Here is a 17559-nt window from a genome sequence, read left to right as displayed (position 1 = left end):
AGCAGCAACGCCTGATGAAGATGCATCTAGAGTAAGCCCAGGGATGGAGATTTATGAAACTTTAGAGCTATCACAAGATACAGAGGTCGTTATAAGAAAACCTTTATTGATTACTTTTGCTTTCTTAATGGACAGAAATAATGTCTTGAGGCTTTTTTTCCGGAACGGACAGAGTCTATTTTACGGACAAAAGTTTTGGCTCTATCCAGATGTTACAAAGTCTACTCAGATTCGAAGAAAGAATTTTCTAGCTATGTGTGTGGATGCGATACAATTGGGAGCAAGGTTTTTGCTGCACTACCCATGCAAATGTTCTATTAGGTTTCAAAATATGAATTATGTGTTCTTTGAACCCAGTCAACTCAGAACATTCCTGGATTCACACACCCAAGGATCACCCCCAACTAGCTTAGCTTAATATAAGGGTGGCCGAATGGTCCGCTTATCGCTCAAGTTTCATTTTCAGTAAATCTATGTGGTAACATTTTTGCACGCTCTTTTTCTTTCAGAGTCTTCCCCTCTATTTCTTTTATTTTACGTACATAAATGTTAGATTTCTTTTTCTTCTCTCCTTTATAATTGAGGATTGTTATGTATTGCCTATATGATGTACATAATTACTTACCAAGATAATTCTTGTGAATGTTTGAAATTCATGAAAATAAAAAATTAAAAAAAAAAAAGAATAAAGAATTTGATGATGAATTATCATGGCTCAGACAGAAGATTTCAAGGTTACAATAATCCAAACCAGTAAAGTTTAATTTTGTGAAATGCAAGTCACTGTCTCTAGTCCTTACACCATTTCACACAAATGCGTTTGGTATTTATTCTACTTTGTGCCAGAAACATAAGGTAGTGAGAACAAATTTATTACATTTACTCCTTATTAGTAAACTAAACAGTTCTGAGAACAAGAAGTGACTCACAGAGGGCTGGGCTTGATTCTTTCTCCACACTCTGCTCATTGTGCTGGCAGGCCAGGGTTGAGAAAGCTGCAGAGGTAGCGTTCACAGTCCTGGGGGTAGGGAGTCTCAGCCATCATTCAGTGGCAACACCTAGAGACCTCACCATCAGGGCTGGATTAAGGCAAACTCATGCCCTAAGCAAAGTCCAACGATGGTGCCCCCTCGGCCTTTCCATTGCTTAACTGACAAGAAATTAAGATTCAATAAGTGCTGAAGGTGAAATAAATAAAATAAAGTTTTCTTCCAGGTCATCCCCCCAGGCCAGACTTCACCACTATATTAAATATACATTTAAAAAAAAAGATTTTACACTAAATAGCAGTAAGCAATATAAGCAAATTATTTACTTATAACTGGGAATGATATGGAGGCATTATGACATTTTCTGTTTTATTAACCATTCCCTTCCTAATAATGCCTAATACTCTGCATTTTTGACTGAACCTCGGAGAATAACCCAACATAATGCTATGTTTCGAGAAGACTCTGCATACTGTAAATACTACAAAGATGTCACTCATTTAGCTGAATAAAAAGAAATCGAGAGATCTAAGTGACACACAAATGTTGGGAACAAGAAAACAGCATACTGCATCACTATTATTATAGGCTAACTAATATCAAAACTTTCATTATTACGTGCGTGGAAATAGCTGTGAGTACTACATGGCGCTGCAGCATTGAAGTGTTTTAAATGTGCTGTGCATTATTTGCTACCATGTGAGTTACATGCAATTAAGCATTGAAACATAGAAACATAGAAATGACGGCAGAAGAAGACCAAACGGCCCATCCAGTCTGCCCAGCAAGCTACGCACTTTATCCATCCTTTTTTTTTTCCCCTTTTTCTCTCTCCCACCTGCTACTATTGGCTTCCAGTACCCTCCAGCCCTAATTCCCCTCCACCCCACCACCAATTTAGAGAGCAGCGCCGTATCTGCATCCAAGTGACATCCAGCTCAATTAGGGGTAGCAACCGCTGTAACAAGCAGGCCACACCCTTGCCCCATACTCTTACCCACCCCTGTTTTTATTTTTTTTGTTTGTTTTTTTATTTTTTTTGGAGATAGCAGCCCTCCATCCTTCTGCTCTGTGAAGGTGGAACACTAACTACTGGCCACTGGCATCCCGCTCCGTGAATGCCTCTGGTGAGATTTAAAAACAGTGACTTCATTCAATATCAACATTGAATCCCTTGGTATAACTGAATTCATATGGAAAATCCATTGTTGCTCACGTTGTAAAAAAATGTATCCAATTTCCCCCCTTCCATCACTCACTTATGCCCAACACAGACCATTTAATGTCCTCACATTGATGTCCTCGTTCCAAAAACTGAGTCACGATCAGTGCATGAGTCTTCTTAGTTTTCGAACAACTCTTATTTTCCAAGAAACATATTCGTAGCGACCTCATTTGACGAATGTACTGTAGATCACAGGGACATTGCAACAAATAAACCCCAAAGCTTATCCTGCAATTTGCAACATGTTGAATCAAGATCATCCTCCTGCTGGAGCAGGTAACACGATTATCTACAAATGCAGAATACAGACAGACAATTTGAACACAATGGCTGACAAAGAGACCTCCAAAGGAGGAATGACTCACAGTACCCAGGCTTTTATGTTCCATCCTCTTGAAAAAGCAAATCTCACCAGGGAACATAAACTGGTAAAAGAATAAAAGATAGAACAATGCTGGCAAATAATTTGGCATATCTTGACGGAAAGTGTTAAAAATGCAAGGCTGTTGGTCCACATTCTCTCTGGTGGCAGGAGTCAATAATAGCTCCCTGTGGTGGAATAGAGGCCTATGGAAAGCTGATCTAATAGTAGCACTTGGACAGCCTTTTTATACAAATCGTTCAGCCATGATTTTTGCTTATTGTCTATATCCTGATCATTGGAGCAAATCCTACAAAAATGAAGAAATTTACCCTCAGGAAGATTTTTAAAAAAATAGTAGGATGAAAGCTCTGATAAGCAAGTAGATTATTCCTCTTTTTGGACTTACTGTACAGAGTGGCCTGCAGCGAGGATTCCACTTTCATAATCAAGTTGTCTAGGATCATGATTTGATTAACAGCATAATGAAGAGTAAATTTCAGATGAATGTTACAGGTATTCAGCCATTGATGAAATTGAACGAACAATTCAACTGAGCCATGCCAAAGGATGAAATATCATCTATGTACCATTTCCAGCAAAGCAGATGTTCTTCTCATACATTGTCATAAATGTGTTTTGTTTCAAATGCAACTACAAAAATGATTACGACGTCCAGAGGCATTGGTGTGCCCATTGCGGTGCCCTGTATTTACTTAAAAAATTGGCCATTTAACTACAAAAAAAATGTTGTTGAGAGCTACCTGTGCTTATTCCATGATGTATTCAGTAAGAATCCTCCAAGGTAATGGGCGTTGGGCCAAAATATCTCCGATTTCATATAACACTTGTAATGAATTTTCCATATGAATTCAGTTATATCAAAGGAATTGAAGGTTGACATTGAATGAAGTCACTATTTGTAAAGGTGGACTCTGGTTGACGTTCTTGACAGCTGCCATTGCTTAATTGCACATCACCCATCTGGTCATGTTAGCGAATAGCGCACAGCACATTTAAAACACTTCAATGCTGTGACGCGGTGCAGTACTCAGTTATTGCCAAATGCATAATAACAAAAATTTTGATGTTAGTAAGCCTATAATAATGGTGCGGTATGAGGCTGTTTTCTTGTTCCCAATATTTGCATGTCTCACTTTGATCTCCGATTTCTTTTAATTCAGCTAAATGAGTGAAATCTTTACAATGCTTACCCCTGATGCAAAGTCTTCTCGAAACAACATTTCTTAGCGTCCATTCAAAGGAATCCAGCCCCTAGACTAGTGTTACTACATTCTTCTTTGAGCTCAATGTTGCCTATTGGCTGAGTATTGAAATGGTTATCCGTTTAATCAAGTTTTGCTAGTCTGACCACAGTTGCTTTTGAAGAGAATACTGGCAGGCTGATGTCACTGCAGGGGTATATATACTGTGACGTCAATTTGTTCCATCTTCATCTGCTAGTAGAGGTGCATAACCTACTTGTTCTGGATTTATCTGATTGTCCTAAAGAAAAGCAAATTATCAGGTAAGTAATTTCTCATTATGTTGGGTTATTCTCAGAGGTTCCTATGACTCAAGAACTGGCGATATAGCAATTCTATAACATGTTTCTAAAGCATATGTCACTTCTGATTAAGATTTTAGAATTGGAATAGTGCATTTTAAATTTACGGTCAAGTCATTTTTTGATTATTATCACCAAGCTTGTTGCAAGAAGCAATGAGTAGTATTTTACTTCCCCCTTTTAAAAATCACCTACCAATGTGTTACTGTATCACAGTACTCAGTTTGTAAGCCATTTATCGAGCAAACAGGGCCTTACAATAGCAAAGAAAGAACTTATTTTTAATAACAAAGAAATTGACTTGCAAAATATAATGGTGTTGATATTTGAGAGGAATTTGCTCCCAGCAACTCTTTAATATGTTCCTAATGATGACAATTGGATCTGCTTTCCAGTTGAAGCATTGTCCTCTCACACCGAGGATGTGGCTCTCAGGAGGAAAGGGTTAGGTCAGCCATCATAGCTGGCAATTTGATTATTAGGAATGTAGAGAGCTGGGTGGCTGGTGGGCATGAAAATCGCTTGGTAACTTGCCTGCCTGGTTCAAAGGTGACAGACGTCACTTAGGATTTTAAACAGTGCTAGGGAGGAGCCAGTTTTTGTGGTACATGTGAGTTCCAATAACATAGGAAGGTATGGGAAGGAGATTCTGGAAGTCATATTTAGGATTTTAGATAGCTGAAATCCAGAACCTCCAGGGTACTATTCTCTGAAATGCTCCCTGTTCCATGCACAGGTCCCCAGAGACATTGAGCTCCAGAGTCTCAATGCATGGAAGAGACGATAGTGCAGGGAAGAAGGATTCAGTTTTATAAGGAACTGGGGAATCTTTTGGGGAAGGGGAAGTCTTTTCTGAAAGGACGGGCTCCACCTTAACCAAAGTGGAACCAGGCTGCTGGTGCTAACCTTTAAAAAGGAGAGAGAGAGAGACCAGCTTTTAAACTAGAACAAGAGGGAAAACAGCCATTCGTTCAGTAGCACATGGTTCAGAGGGAGGTATTTTCAACGGATACTAATGAAACAGGAGAGTTAGGGCATCCCAACAGAGAGGTTCCAATAAAAGCATAAGTAGTCCATGTGCCTATAAGTAAAGAATCGCCTGAGCTAAAGGATTCCAAATTATCCCTATCAACTGAAAAGCAGGTTGTTAATACAAAAACAATCACACTTTGAATGGTCTGTATGCCAGTGCCAGAAGTCTAAGAAGTAAGATGGGAGAGTTAATGTATAGCAATGAATGATGAGATAGACATAATTGGCATCTCAGAGACCTGGTAGAAGAAGGATAACCAATGAGACAGTACTATATCAGGGTACAAATTATATCGTAATGGTAGGGTGGATCAAAGTTTCCTTTGTTAACTAAGCTGTTTCATTGTATTTGACTAAGGAATTTTTTCCTGCTTTTTCTGTTTCACTGTAAACCGGCATGATTTGCATTTAATGCAAGAATGTCGGTATATAAAAGTTAAAAATAAATTAATATTAAAGGCACAAACACACTAAATAATATTCCCAAATAGTTAACTTTGCCCCAATACTTTAAAAAAAAACAATGTCCCAAGGAAAAACTTACTGATTTCTTTCAGCCACCAGCAAGGTGATCCTCTCCTCTCAGTGTTCCCACTGAGAGGAAAGGACAGCACCCGCACCACGTGACCCCAGACCAGGGGCAGAAATACGACCAATGCTCTGCGGACTGCTCTTGTTTCCAATCGATTGATAGACCAGGTCTTCTCCGCCAATGATGACAGGCCCTGAGCCAAACGACCCCAGACATACTGCTCCCATCCCTTGAGATTGGCATCCGTTGCCACCACCACCACCCAATCCAGAATCTCGAGGTCCATTCCTCTCTCCAAATTGGTCTTCAACAGCCACCAATCCAGGGGGAGCTGAAGAAAAAAACTGCTCTGACACTGGTTTCCACTGGGATAACAGCACCTTCTGCAGGGGCCGCATATGAGCAAAGGCCCACAGAACCAGGTCCAACGTCGATGCCATGGAACCCTAGACCTGCATATAGTGCCAGACCTTTGGTACTGATAGACTCAGCAGATGAAAACCTTGTTCCTGTACCTTTCATACTCTGTCGGCTGACAAGAACACTAGGCCGTTCAGGGTGTCGAAATGGGCTCCTAGATACTCGAGAAACTGAGATGGAACCAAGTGGCTCTTCACCACGTTGATCACCCATCCCAAGTCGCTCAGAGTCTACATCACTCGCTGCACCAAACGAGCGCAGTCCTCTTCTGTCTTTGCACAGATGAGTCAATCCTCCAACACTCCTTCCTTCCTCAAGGCCGCGGCCACGACCATCATCACCTTCATGAATGTTCGAGGGGCTGTAGCTAGACTGAAAGGGAGAGACCAAAACTGAAAGTGCTGACTCAGCACTTTGAAGCGCAGAAACTTCTGATGGATCGTCTGAATGGGAACATGCAGATAGGCCTTGGTCAGATCCATGGACGCCAGGAACTCGCCTTTGTGGACCACCACAATCACTGTACGCAGCGTCTCCATTCTGAAGCTCGGTACTCGTAGGCTCAAGTTCACCTTTTGTAAATCCAAGATGGGGTGGGTGGTGCCCTCCTTTTTTGGAACCACAAAATAAATGGAGTACCTTCCCTGCCTCTGTTCGTTGGGCAGCACCAGCACTATGGCTTCCAGAGCTATCAACCTTCGAAAGGTCCCCTCTATCACTTCCCATTTGTTTCGGGAAGAACAGTGCGACTCCAGGAAGGCTTCTTTGGAGGCCACAAAAAATTCTAAGGCATAACCGTCTTTTACTACCTCTAGAACCCACTGGCTGGAGGTGATTTTGACCCACTCCTCATAAAAAAGGGACAGCCTACCCCCTACCACCATCAGAAAGGAGTGGGCCAGCCTGGTATCATTGGGATGGATTTCCAGCTGCAGCCCCCTGGCCAGCACCACCTCTGGTGGATCTGCCAGAGCCCTGAAGGACTGCTGGTGTTACGATTCCTCCCATAGTTGGAGCTACGGGAGGCCTCTCACCTTTCTCTGGAGGCCACTCCGAAGCCGGGGCCTCGTCTGATCTGCTTGCCCAGGTTTTGCTCCATTGTCTGGGAGGCCTTCGACGTCCACAGGGCCTGCCTGAGGCCTGCTTCAGTCATCGCCTGGACTTCCTGGTTTGGGCCATGCCCTTCTCCCTAGGGGACGGCCCGCAGCTCTTCTCTCCAGTTATAAGGCCAGCCAGGTGTGGCCCATCTGAAGTCCTCCCAGGGAATTGCTTGTTCCTGTACTATAAAAGGACTTCCTCTTCACTCAGTCCTTGCTTCAGCAATGGCGCTAGTCTATCTAGGCTGTGTCTCCCTTGGACTTCCTGATGTTCCTGCTTGTTCCAGTCCTGATGTTCCTGCTTGCTTCTGATGTTCCAGTCCTGATGCTTCAGGATGTGGGACCCATGCCTCCGAGATTTCCTGCTTCTGTTCCTAGACTCTTGCTTCTGATTCCTAGTTCCAACTCTGGAGGACCCGAGGGGTTTCCACTAACCTGAGTTGAGTGACTTCCCGAGCTTCTCCCGCTCTTCTCGTGGTCCGCGACCAGCCTCTGGGCTGTGTAGGGCACGAAGGAGACAGTGTGGTCCACGACCGTCCACTGGGGCCGCCCGATGGCAATGAAATGGTAAGGTGCCTGAGGGTCCTGCTCATCCCTCTTGTTCCTGTCTTCGTCCTGAACTCCTCTGTGCTTTGCTGAGATTCAATGCCAAGAAGTGCAAAGTCATGCATATGGGGAGTGGAAATCTGAATGAACTGTATTCGATGGGGGGGGGGGAAGGCTGATGTGCACGGAGCAGGAGAGAGACCTTGGGGTGATAGTGTCTAATGATATGAAGTCTGTGAAACAATGCGACAAGGCGATAGCAAAAGCCAGAAGAATGCTGGGCTGCATAGAGAGAGGAATATTGATTAAGAAAAGGGAAGTGATTATCCCCTTGTACAGGGTCCTTGGTGAGGCCTCACCTGGAGTACTGTGTTCAGTTCTGGAGACCGTATCTACAAAGAGACAAAGACAAGATGGAAGCGGTACAGAGAAGGGCGACCAGGAAGGTGGAGGGTCTTCATCGGATGTCATACGAGGAGAGATTGAAGAATCTAAATATGTACTCCCTGGAGGAAAGGAGGAGCAGGGGTGATATGATTCAGACTTTCAGATACTTGAAAAACTTTAATGATCCAAAGACAACGACAAACCTTTTCCATCAGAAAAAAATCAGCAGAACTAGAGGCCACGAGCTGAGTCTCCAGGGAGGAAGACTAAGAACCAATGTCAGGAAGTATTTCTTCACGGAAAGGGTGGTGGATGCCTGGAATACCCTTCCGGAGGAAGTGGTAAAGTCTAAAACTGTGAAGGACTTCAAAGGGGCGTGGGATAAACACTGTGGATCCATCAAGTCTAGAGGGAATGAATAAAGAGGAGGCAGCAAAACACTGCACTGAGCGGCAGTAGCCACAGAGGCATTCACGGAGCGGGATGCCAGTGGTTGGTGTTCCACCTTCACGGAGCGGAAGGATGGAGGGCTGCCATCTCAAAAAAAAAAACCAAACCAACAACAAAAACAAACAAACAAAAAAAACCAAACCAGGGGTGGGTAAGAGTATGGGGCAGGGGTGTGGCCTGCTTGTTACAGCGGTTGCTACCCCTAATTGAGCTGGATGTTCACTTGGATGCAGATACGGCGCTGCTCTCTACATTGGTGGTGGGGTGGAGGGGAATTAGGGCTGGAGGGTACTGGAAGCCAATAGTAACAGGTGGGAGAGAGAAAAAGGAAAAAAAAAAGGATAAAGTGCGTAGCTTGCTGGGCAGACTGGATGGGCCGTTTGGTCTTCTTCTGCCGTCATTTCTATGTTTCTATGTTTCTATAAGTTCTAAGGCCTTGCTTTCTCCGCTTCAGTCCTGTGCCAATCTGACCTCCGTCCGGCCTGCCGCCTCTGCTGCTTCCTGCGGCAGGTCTGAAAGGGCTGGGAATGGTCGGAGGACTATTCAGAGACCACCATAATAGTGTGGTGTCTCGGGGTGTGTAGGTCAGCAGAGTGGCCGGGACCTGGACTCACTTCTCTTCCACCGAGAGAGCCTTGGTATGCCAAGCCTTGAGTGCTTGCTCGAGACTGATGCTAGCCATAACAGTTTGCCGAAGCCATGTGTCCAGTGGGACTTGTCCATGTCCTCGGTTCTGTCTGGGACTCCTGAAAAAAATTTTTCTGGCTGCTGTTTCTTACGACCAGCTGGAGGCGCCAGCCTTCTTGATTTTACGACCTGCTGGAGGTGCCAGCTTTCTTGATTTTATGACCTGCTGGAGGCGCCAGCTGTCTGGGGTTCCACAACCTACAGGAGGATCCTGCACCCCTCCTGATGTTTGCTGCCATACCTGAGCCCACCCTGGATTCCCCCCCCCCCCCCCACCCGTGTCTTGTTCTGGTCTTCTGTTCCTTTGCTCGCTTGTGCTGTTTTTGCTCCTTTGCTTGTTTGTGCTGTGTTTTTCTCTCGTTTGTGCTGTTTTCGCCCCTTTGCTCATTTGTGCTGTTGCTTGTTTGTGCTATTACTTGGTTGTGCTGTTGCTTGGCTGTGCTGTTTGTTTGTTTGCTCATTTGTGCTATTGCTTGTTTGTGCTGTTTGCTCATTTGTGCTGTTGGGTTTGCTTGTTTGTGCTTGTTTGTGCTGTTGATGGGTGTGCTTGTTTGTTGGGTGTGCTTGTTTGTGCTGTTGTGTTTGCTTGTTTGTGCTGTTTGCTTGTTTGTGCTGTTGTTGTGTCTTTTGCTTGTTCGTGCTGTGGTCCTGTTGTCTTGTTTCGTTTCCCTGTTCTAGTTGTCTCGTGTTCTCTTGGTCTCGAGTTCTGTGGTTCGGTGGTTCTTGGTCCTTGGTTTCCCTGTCCATTGGCCTGTTGTCTTATTTTTTTTTTATGCTTTTGTTCTGCTGTGTTCCTGTCCCCTGCGTCAGTACTTGTCTCGCTTCAGTTCCTCGCCAAGACGTTCCAGCTTGTCCTTGGATCCTTGACTACCTTCTGTCAGTATATGGAATACCTTCTTCCTCGAGCTGTTGATAAGAGGCTTGAGGAGGGGGCCTTTAAGGAGGGGGTACTGTTACGATTCCTCCTGTAGTTGGAGCTACGGGAGGCCTCTCACCTTTCTCTGGAGGCCGCTCCGAAGCCGGAGCCTCGCCTGATCTGCTTGCCCAGGTTTTGCTCCATGGCCAGGGAGGCCTCCGACGTCCTCAGGGCCTGCCTGAGGCCTGCTTCAGTCTTCGCCTGGACTTCCTGGTTTGGGCCATGCCCTTCTCCCTAGGGGTCGGCCCGCAGCTCTTCTCTCCAGTTATAAGGCCAGCCAGGTGTGGCCCATCTGAACTCCTCCCAGGGAGTTGCTTGTTCCTGTCCTATAAAAGGACTTCCTCTTCACTCAGTCCTTGCTTCAGCAATGGCGCTAGTCTATCTAGGCTGTGTCTCCCTTGGACTTCCTGATGTTGCTGCTTGTTCCTGATGTTCTAGTCCTGATGTTCCTGCTTGCTCCTGATGTTCCAGTCCTGATGCTTCAGGATGTGGGACCCATGCCTCCGAGAGTTCCTGCTTCTGTTCCGACTTCCTAGACTCTTGCTTCTGATTCCTAGTTCCAACTCTGGAGGACCCGAGGGGTTTCCACTACCCTGAGCTGAGTGACTTCCCAAGCTTCTCCCACTCTTCTCGTGGTCCACGACCAGCCTCTGGGCTGTGTAGGGCGCGAAGGAGACAGTGTGGTCCATGACCGTCCATTGGGGCCGCCTGTTGGCAATGGAATGGTAGGGTGCCTGAGGGTCATGCTCATCCCTCTTGTTCCTGTCTTCGTCCTGAACTCCTCTGTGCTTTGCTCCAAGTTCCAAGGCCATGCTTTCTCCGCTTCAGTCCTGTGCCAACCCGACCTCCGTTCGGCCTGCTGCCTCTGCCTCTTCCTGTGGCAGGTCCGAAAGGGCTGGGAATGGTCGGAGGACTGTTCAGAGACCACCATAATAGCGTGGTCTCCCGGGGCGTGTAGATCGGCGGCGTGGCCGGGACCTGGACCATCTTCACCTCTGCAAGGGCACACCTCACTTCTCTTCCACCTAGAGAGCCTTGGTATGCCAAGCCTCGAGTGCTTGCTCAAGACTGACGCTAGCCATAACAGCTGGTGACCAATGGCTGCTTGGAACCTGAAGAGGAGACCCCTCTGCTTGACCGAAAATGTCTTGACTTGCGAAAACATGGACTAGACAAATAAGGCTTCTTACTGCCCTTTTTGTCTTTTGGCAACCTAAGGCCCTTGGTTTCACCAAGGGACTTCATCAGTTGATCCAGATCTTCTCCGAACAGAAGCTTCCCCTTAAGAGGCAGATTACATAACTGAATCTTGGACGACATGTCCACCAACCAGTTGCACAGTCACAGGAGTTGTTGCGCAGCAACCACCGAGACCATAGTCTTGGCCATCGTGCGCATGAGGTCATAGAATGCATCTGCCACATAAGCTACTCCTACTTCAAGGTGCGCTGCCCAATCGCGAGATAGCACTCCTGAGGATGTCAGCTCTTGCGGTTTCTGAATCCAGCATAAGCAGGCGCATTGCATCAAGTTGGCACTGCTGCAAATGCCCTTCCAGCTTGTGATCCTGGCCATCCTTCAATGCGGCTGACCCTACTACCAGAATGGTAGTCTTTTTGGTCACCACAGAGACTGCCGCATCCACCCAAGGTGTTCTCAGATGATCCAAATGCTTGTTCAGCAAAGGATATAGCTTGGACATCGCTCTCCTCACTTTCAAGCCCACTTCCGAAGATTCCCACATCCAGCTAATTTATTTATTTTATTTATTTAAAGTCTTTTCTATACCGTCGTTAAGTTGTATACCATCGCAATGGTTTACATGTAGGCACATAAGTAAGTTTGGAGTAATCGTACTATAGTACATTCTAATCTGTGCCATTAAGTTTTGGTTACATTAAATCATAAAAATACATACAAATGTTTAGTGTTGTAGGTTCTGGCCAGGTGTACCTAGAAGCTAATGAGCTTTTGAATCTTCTTAGAAATGGGAAAAGTGCTGGGAAGACCCCGGAGACTATTAAGAGCTAGGTTGTTGCCCTTGCTGTCTGACTCCTCTGGATCCAACTTGACCCCAGCTCATCTAACACCTGGGAAATGAGAGGGTGAACTACACGAGGGTCATCATCATCCACTCCGGAAGCCTCCACAGAATTTGGATTATGCTTGGTGGCATCAGGGCCAGGCTTCAGATCCACATCTGGGTCTACCCCTGGGTCCTTCTGCCGCTCATCTCTGCTTCCAGCTGCTGGTAGGGAGGTATAAACCCACTGGTCTAGAATGATCTAGGTATCTCCAGGAAAATTGCCTGCATCTCTCTCTGGCTATTATGATTCATATTAGGGGTGCTTTCAGTGGTTAAACTTGGGATATCTCCCTACAGGGTGGCGCTTTATGTTCAGGATGACATAGAATCCAGCAGGATAAAGATCCTGCAAGAGACAAAATGTAGCAATAGATATAAACTACTTTCACCTGGCCAGAATGATGTCAGATGATGAAACGCTAAAAGAAATAAGGGAAACTAAGCAATTTGGCAATGCACTAATAATGGGAGAATTGAGTTACCCAGTATTGACTAGGTAAATTTAATATCAGGACATGCTAGAGAGGTAAAGTTCCTGGATGCAATAAATGATTGCTTCAGAGAGCAGTTTGTTCAGGAACGGACAAAAGAGGGAGCTATTTTAGATCTAATTCTTAGTGGATCGCAGGATTTGGTAAGAGAGGTAACAGTGGTAGGGTGACTGAGATTATGAGGAAAATAGTTAGAAAAAAACTGAATGGTGCAGCTTCAAATGTTGAAAGAGTACAACAGGGGTGGACATTAAAAAAATACCATCTTAGAAGCATCAACCAGAGGTATTCTATGCACTAAGAAAGGTAGAAGGAAGGCCAAATGATTGCTAACAGTTAAAAAGTGAGGTAAAAGAGGCTATTTAAGCCAAAAGAACTTCCTTCCAAGTTGGAGGAAGGATCTATCTGAAAAAAAAATGGGAAAAAGCATAAGCATTGCCAAGTAAAATTTTAAACATTGATAAGACAGGCTAAGAGAATTTGAAAAGAAGCTGGCCATAGAGGCAAAAACTTATAAAACCTTTTTAAAATATATCCAAAGCAGGAAGCCTGCGAGGCAGTTGGTTTGGACCATTAGATGACAGAGGAGCCAAAGGGATATTACAGAAGATAAGACCATTGCAGAAAAACTAACTTAATTCTTTGCTTCAGTGTTTACAAATGAAGATGTTGGGAAGATACCCATTCCAGAGATAGTTTTCAGGGGTGATTTAGATGAAATGAACCAAATCACATTGAACCTGGAAGATTTAGTAGACCAGATTGACAAACTGAAGAGTAGCAAATTGTCCAGACCAGATGGTATACACCCCAGGGTTCTGAAAGACCTAAAAAATGACTGGAGGGTGGCTAATGTAACCCCAATATTTAAAAAGGGCTCCAGGGGCAATCCAAGAAACTACAGACCAGTTAGCCTGACTTCAGTGCCAGGAAAAATAGTAGAAAGTGTTCTAAAGATCAAAATCATAAAACATATAGAAAGGCATGGCTTTACCCAAGGCAAGTCTTGCCTCACAAATCTGCTTCACTTTTTTGAAGGGGTTAATAAACATGTAGATAAAGGTGAACCATTAGATGTAGTGTATTTGGATTTTCAGAAGGCATTTGACAAAGTTTCTCATGAGAGGTTTCTAGGAAAGTAAAAAGTCATGGGATAGGTGGCGATGTCCTTTCATGGATTACAAACTGGTTAAAAGACAGGAAACAGATTAAATGGACAATTTTCTCAGGGGAAGGGAGTGGACAGTGGAGTGCCTCAGGGATCTGTACTGGCAACTGTGCTTTTCAGTATATTTATAAATGATCTAGAAAGGAATACGATGACTGAGGTAATCAAATTTGCAGATGATACATTGTGATAAATTGCAGGAGGACCTTGTGAAACTGGAAAACTGGGCATCCAAATGGCAGATGAAATTTAATGTGGATAAGTGCAAGGTGATGCATATAGGGAAAAATAACCCTTGCTGTAGTTACAAGATGTTAGATTCCATATTAGGAGCTACCACCCAGGAAAGAGATCTAGGCGTCATGGTGGATAATACCGTTTACATCTTCCATCCTCCATGCATATTCATAACGTGTTCCATGTCTCTTTGCTCAAACCGCTTATTCTCTCCAGGTACCATCGCAAGGTTCCAGAATTGACGGACATGCCTGTCCAAGCTGATCCCATCTATCAAGTCCAAGAGGTCCTTGATGTCTGTTTTCACCGACGGCAATGGGAGTACCTGCTGGCTTGGGAGGGGTGTGGACCTGAGGAGAACACATGGGAACCAGCCCGCCATATCTTGGATAAGTCTCTCCTTCAGCAATTCCATCTCAGTCACCCCGGTAAACCTGGTCCTTCTAAGAGGGGGCGAAAAAGGGGGGGTACGGTTGCAACGCCAAGGCTCCGACTGCGAGGTCTGGGGTTTGAACGCTCTTTCTTTCGTCCGGCGCACCGGCAAGCGCTGCTGCTGCTTGGGCCTACTTGGCCTGCCTCACGGCGGTGTCTCCACGAGGGAGACGTCGCCGAGCCTCAGAACTTAGCCCCTCCCCTCCTAGACGCGCGCGCGCATAGGGAGAGGTAGTTTAAACGGCTTTTCCCGCCGGACTACGGGCCGTCTCTGGGAGTGACGTCAGATGCCGGTAGATAATTAAACCCGGCGTCTGACTGATTCTAGTTGCTTGGCAACAAAGTTCTTGCTTGGCTCTCGATGCAGCAGTTAGACTCTGCTTAGCTAGGATCTTTTTTCTTGATTTTGTTCTGCTCCAGCTTCGGATCTTCAGTTTTAGCTCCAGCTCAGGATCTTCTGCTTGTTTTCCTGGTTCTAGACGTTGGCCTGTTTCTGATTCTTCGTGCTTGCCACTTGTCTCGACCAAGGTTAGTCACTTTCATCTTCCTCTCTCCGTTCTCCTAAGTCCCAGCAGTCCGGGATCTCACGGGCTCCTCCCGAGGGGTCCTCGGATTTCCAGGGTGAAGACTTCAGTTCTAAGTTCAGCTTGGCACCGCCTCCCGGCCTACGTCTTCCAGCGGAGTGTTCTTCATCTCACATCATCTCCTTCCGTTAGGCTGGTCCAAGGGTCCACCACTACGTTTGCAACAGTGCCGGCGCGCAATCCCCAGGCTCAGCGGCAGTGGAGAGGCCTCTGGCCATGCCCACGCCCAGCCCCCACCCCCGCCCTGCCCATTTTTTCAAGCCCAGGGACTTACACGCGTCCCGGGGTTTGCATGCGTCGCCGGGCCTATGCAAAATAGGCTCGGCATGTGCAGAAGCGGGTTTTCGGGGTTACGCACATAACCCTTTTAAAATCTGCCCCTTAGTGTTAACAAATGCTGCCCATTTAAAATCCATATCTGTCATTCAGTGCTTCTTAAGAATGTAATTCTACACTTGTTTTTTTCCATGCCAGCTTCTATTTGAACTTCTCCAAGAAAGACAGCTAAACACCATGTTAGAATCCAATATCAAAGCAAAGACCAAGGAAGGTAAAACCCATCACATAGCTGCAGCCAATGGTTTTATGAACATGCTTTTTGAGATGTTGTGTTTTCTTTTCAATATACAAGGTTTTTCCAGGGTCATTGATTGTACATAAGTGAGTCAGTGTGTTTCACAGCATGCTGGCTTCAAATGATGACCCTTTATGGGCCATGTAAATAATATAATTGTCTGAGGCTAAGAAATGTTTGTTTTCACAAACCTCATTTACCAGTTTGCAGATATGTGATAGGCTTTACCCTCCTTAGTCTTTGCTTTGATGTTGAATTCTAACTTATGGCGTTTAGTATGGGGTTACAATGATACCCCTTGACCAGCTTTATGATTAGAAAGAAAGCGGTACCCACTGTGTTCTGTCCGATAGCACAAAAGTCCAATTGGCAAGTAGCAACACCCTGTGTGAGCCACGTTACTCTGAAGTTTTTTTGGCAATTCTTAGTTGCTCCTCTAGGGTTCCACTCACCAGCTGTGATCAGCCGTGTCTAAAACAGTGTCACCAGTGCCCACACTCGCCTTATACCCTAAGTGAAACTATTCATTCACCAACAGGATAGTGAATGAGAAGGTCACAATCAAAGAGAAGAAAGAGTATCAGTCAAGCCTTCTACGATCCATTCAGTCCACGTGAAGCCTAATTTTCTGCAAGCAAATTGTTTTAATTGTTGAGGAACAGTTTAATATCCATGCATATCAACCTTCAGCCAGCAAATTAGTGCAATCCCAAAGTAGTCACTTCATTTTTCTGCTGGCTGATTGATTGTGGCATGTTCCTGAAGTTAAATCATTGCTAATTTGCGGCAGACATGGTAAGTAAGCCATTTTCCCCATATTAACCTCTGTGTTACATCCAGAGAAGGTTTACAACCAAGAACAAATCAGTCAGCACCACAGTAATTTCCATTCAATGTTCAAATTTGCTTTCTGATTTAGAACTTAGCTACTGGTGGGGCTTTCATTAAATTCTGTCCTATTGTGTTTCTCACCACAAAATCAACTGGCTAACGCACTATTTTCTACTAAACTACAGCCATAAATATACAGGAGCCAATCAATAGCCATGGAATTGTATAATCCTTTCCTTGCTAAAATGAAAAAAAATGTGATTGCGTTCCATCGCTGACTCAGTGCTGGCAGTCAGCAGCAGCATCTGAAGGCCGGCATGCCAAGCCAGGCGGCTGGTCCTGCTAGAGCTTTTTACTGGTTTAGAAGAGATAAGGAATAGCGTTCTGCCAGTGCATGAATGCTCTGAATCCCTAGGCAGGGATCACAACGCTGGCCTCGATTGATAGAAATCCCCAAAAAACCACATTCCTTTCCGCCTCTGCCAGTTTCTGGTGTATATTTGACTTTGTTCCCATATATGCAGAATGGGAGAAAAGCTCTCAGACACAAAATGAGAAAAACACTTTAGTACATCAAGTAGGAATGAATGAAAGCTCAAGAAAAAAACAGTGAAACAAACTTGTTTCATGATAATAAATGCTTGCGTGACTATAGCAAGATATAGAACTGTAGGAATGGGCACAGAAGAGATGATCCTCCCCATTGTGCCCTGAATGGAATGATAATAAGTATCAGGTATTGCAATAAACAGGATTTTTTCTTTTTTTTTTTAAATCAAAGTTTCTGATCTTCACATCTGCTAAAACAGGTTAATCTGACAGCATGTCCCTGGTAACGACACTGACCACACATTTATTCTAAGGGGAGGAGAGGCACAGCATCTTTACCTCTCAACAGCGAAGCTCTTCTCTCTGTCTCTGACAAGCCTTAGAGCAGTGGTTCCCAA

The sequence above is a fragment of the Rhinatrema bivittatum genome, chromosome 15, assembly GCF_901001135.1.
Source record: "Rhinatrema bivittatum chromosome 15, aRhiBiv1.1, whole genome shotgun sequence".
NCBI classification, from domain to species: Eukaryota; Metazoa; Chordata; class Amphibia; order Gymnophiona; family Rhinatrematidae; genus Rhinatrema; species Rhinatrema bivittatum.
Note: the sequence above shows the minus strand (reverse complement) of the source record.